The sequence below is a fragment of the Dipodomys ordii genome, unplaced genomic scaffold (genome assembly GCF_000151885.1).
Source record: "Dipodomys ordii isolate 6190 unplaced genomic scaffold, Dord_2.0 Scaffold8441, whole genome shotgun sequence".
Taxonomy (NCBI): domain Eukaryota; kingdom Metazoa; phylum Chordata; class Mammalia; order Rodentia; family Heteromyidae; genus Dipodomys; species Dipodomys ordii.
In genome coordinates, this window is record NW_012275653.1 from 27,930 (window position 1) to 32,299 (window position 4,370).

Consider the following 4,370-nt stretch of genomic DNA (forward strand, 5'->3'; position numbering starts at 1 on the left):
TCTTTTGGGGTAGAGGTCCACATGTGGTGTGTCTTCAGCAGGCAGGCTCATGGGAGAAGGAGGAGGAGGAAGCTGCAGGAGTTGTGCAAGTGCAGATGATACACACAGCAGTTGTGCTCAGAGCTGGCAAGCAGTAGGCTCTCCAAGAACCAGATATCCCTGGCCAGGTAAGAAGTGGACACTCCCTCCTCCTGGGCTTTGAAGACCCCTGTTGCTTCCTTGTGACCTGCAGAAGAAACACTGGAAGAGGGAAAGGCAAAATCAAGTGTCAGGATGTTAGGACACACACTGCTCTGGCTTCTCAGCATCCCCTCTCTTCTCTGCCACCTCTCTTGCCACGGTCCATCTTCTGAGGCATACAAATTGCCAGATGGGACATATGAACAAAGACAGAGGACAATGCCAGAGTCACAGGACTCAGGACTCATTCCCACTTCCACCTGGCCAGCTAACACTGCAGGTCATTGCAGGTCAGACTCAGAGGCAGGCCTGATTTGCAGGCTGTGGAGGCACTGCTTAGATAGAAGTCACCAGGCAAGGATCTTCTTCTTTCCTACAGGGGGCAGCATGTGGCTGGTAACCAAACACACAGAAGGCCTAGAGGCTGTGTTTGTTGCTCACAGAGCTCTAAGCTTCCCACTTCCTGTAATGCTAATCCATGTGGAACTGGCAAGAGAGACCAGAGAAACACAGACCTGAAGTACACACATGCACCTGGACAGATTACAGCAATGTACACAAACACATGTAACACGTATGAGTGTTATGTACATACCTAAACATTTACATTGTGTGAGAAACAGACCACTCTAGGTGACGCTTACAGATCTTCAGCCTCACCAAGAAATGGTGGCGCTCAGCTCTCATGAACCAAAATCAAACAGCACCAGGACCACATTACAAGTCTAAATTACAAGTCTAAATCTCTTGAAATACAGTAATGATGTGGGAATGTTCCGGATACCCTCCAGCTTGCAAACACTAACATCAAAAGTGGCAAGGAACATGGACAGTGGGCTGTCTCCACCAAAGCCACAGTGTGCACCAGCCTGTGGACCGATGGGGAGGATGTGTCACACACTAGAAATAAGCCACCCTGGTTCCAACAGTGAACTTCATCACCGCTGAGGCCTTCTTAGGCCTGCAAGGACTTCAGGCCTCTGTGGCACATCCCAGGCACATGGAACTGCATGTGGAGCAGACCACTAACCCTCATGTGGGCTCCAGCCACTGGGACTGCTGGAACCTCTGCTCTCCTGCTTGTGCTCTGAGCTAATGCCTCCTGCTTAGCCAGGGGCCCCAGCCATTTCCTCCAAGGATACCCACCTGTACTACCTGGTGTGGTGACCTATGTTCTGTGGGGCTCCTGGTCTCTTTCACATGTCTCTTTTACATGGCGTGGATGGGCAAGATTCCAAAATCGGGCCAGCTTGACCAGGGGTCATAACCACGACCCAGTGGGAAGGGGCCTGAGCCAAAAGGAGGCTCTGTGTCATAGTCACCTCCGCAGATGTGCACACTTGAGAGAAGCCAGCTGCTCCAGCACATGCTCTATGCAGGCCTAGGCTTGCCTCCCTCCTGGCTGACCAAGATGCCAGGTTCCCTCTGACTGTTGACTGTCAGCTCAATTCACCCATTTCCTGCACATACTACATGTGTGTCACTTTGACCAGTTTATCAGAATTTCCCTCTGAGCCCCTGGGAACCACACCCTGATCATCCCAACATGGTTCATTATCTTGAGACTCTGCTCTTTACTTATTTTGAGTCAGGGTCTCTCTATGTTACCCAGTCTGGTTCCAATTCCTGGGCCCACATGATCTTCCTTTAGGCTTTCTTACTAGCTGGGATGACAGGCATGTGCAATGACGTATACCTCCCCTACTTAACCACTTTCAAACCAAAGCCACATTTATCCCATTCATCGCTTACTGCATGGTCACTGTATGGAAACGGATCAGTATCACCTGAATCCTGAATATATGGAGTCAACTGCCATCTAGCTGTGATGGGAGAAAGCAATGGTGGGGCTTGGAATGTCTAAGTCTTTCCAAAGCCAGGAGCGCCAGGTTTCCCTTTGCTACTGTGATAATTTCTTTTCTTTTCTTTTTTATGCACATATTTTCATTTGACAGTATAGAGGTGATGGATAAAGGGGTTACAGTTACATAAATCAGGTAATAAGCACATTTCTTTTTGGACAATGTCACCTCTTTGCATGCTGTCTACCAGTTTTACCCTCCCTTCCACACCCACAAGTTTATAGTTCATTTTCAATATAGTGTCTAATGAGTACCACTGCTGCATTTCCCCCCTATTGTCCCTCCATTTCTGTGCCTCTTTACCTTTCCAAAGACAAATAAACATGACAAAAAGAAAAGAAAAAATGAGGAAAAATTCTCTTATTTCCTTTTCCTGGAGTTCATTTCGATAAATATTGTTTTATATGATCATAGGCACATAGGCATTTCACCAGTATGCTCTTCCCCTAAGAGAATCCTCCTTTGATCTCACTATGTGTGAATGCCTAGAATCTTGTATAATTCATCATGCCTGTGTACTTTAGATCTAGGTCATGCATCTGTCTGATAACGTCTGGGTAAACTTTGCCATGTTTATAGTCAGAATTCCCATCAGTTCCTAGTTTCCATATAGTAAAATGAACAAGCCTAAACTTGATTCCACGCTGGTGATCTGTAATCCTGTAAATTATAACCAGTTCACTAACCAAACCACAATACACACTGCAGTTCACAGCCCTTACTTTCTTCTTCACTTCAGCATAGGGAGTCAGGAGAGGTTACAACCCAGAGGAACACTTGAGTCTGCCCCCCCCCCCATGATCTTGTACATGCTGCCAGGCAGTGAGTAGCACAATCTAGTAATCAGCTCCCTCATACACAATCTGGTGACCCCAAGGCAGGAGAAAGCCCAAAGAGTGAGTTCTGCTGACCTCCTTGCAGAAAGAGAAACACAGAATGACCCCCTCCTCCAGTCCCAGAGACCCCTCTGCATGCTACAAAAAATGAAACAAAACAAAACAAAAAAACGGTCCCACCCTCATCTCACTGCACTGATAACCAGAGTCTCCAGTTTGTGGAAGTCCAGATCTTCCAGCGATGGTACCTGGCCTGGAACTGTGTTGCTGAATTCCCAGACTCTCTGTCTGAATGCCTGTAGACTAGCAGCCCAGGACAAGCACTGATCCACCAGAGGGCCGGCAATGGATGGCCAGTGGACAAGGCTTCTCTTTTTCTGAGCTACCTGCTTCAGAATGTGAGTCACAAGGGGAGGGGTGAGCTGGAGTCACTGTTCTTGAACACCAATGCAGGCTGTGCAGTCATCTTTCTGTCCTTAAGGCTCTCACAGGCTCTAAGACCATTGGTCTATCTCCATCTGGGCAGGAGGGAAATGGACTTACTGACAGAAGCAGAATAGGAATGACATCTGGACAAAGCCTCCCTCAAAACCATGAGAATCTAGTCTACTGCAAAAACTCAAAGAGATTTTAGAAGATTACACTAACTAAAGATCAGCTCTGCTTTATTTACAGGTGGCCAATTGGCCCCACTGCCTCAGAGAAATTTCTGAATGAACTCAGAAAACTTTTGTGAGGTCAAGGCCACTCTGATCAGACAAAAGTCACATGACCTACTGAAGAGAAGCCACCTTATAGAGTACTGGATCAAAGGGTGGGGTCCCAAAGGACTTAAATTCGGGGCCTGGGCACTGGCCCTGAGCTTTTTATGCTCAAGGATAGCACTCTACCACTTTGAGTCACAACTCCACTTCTGGTTTTTAGGTAGTTATTTGGAAAAAAGAGTTTGAAGGCTTTTCTTGCTTGGTCTGGCATCAAACTGCAATCCTCAGCTCTTAGCCTTCTGAGTCAGCACTGGACTTATCTGTTGACTAGATTATCTAACCTCTCTAAGAAAGAACACTTAAGAAAATTAATTCTCGTAGGGAGGTACTGTGCTCACAGCTCTAATTCCAGCTAGTTAGGAGACAGTGCTTTGGATTATGATTGGAGGCCAAGCTGGGCAACATGTTGGGGAGACTTAATCCTTACAAATAGCATTCCAGCTATTCAGGAAGCATAAATATGAGGGCTATGATCCAGGTTGGTCTGGGTAAAAAGAAGAGACTCTGAAAAATAACTAGCATAAAGGGCTTGGAAATGGCTCAAGTGGAAAAGTGCCAACCCTCCTGTTTTAATGGATATTAAAATATAAATCCTTTCCAGGCACCTTTGACAGAATACAAGCTAATATTTTTTTGGTAAAAGTCTTCTATTAAGAGACAGGAAGCTAGGCACTACTGGCTCACAACTGTAATCCTGCTACTCAGGAGACAGAGATCTAAGACTCTTA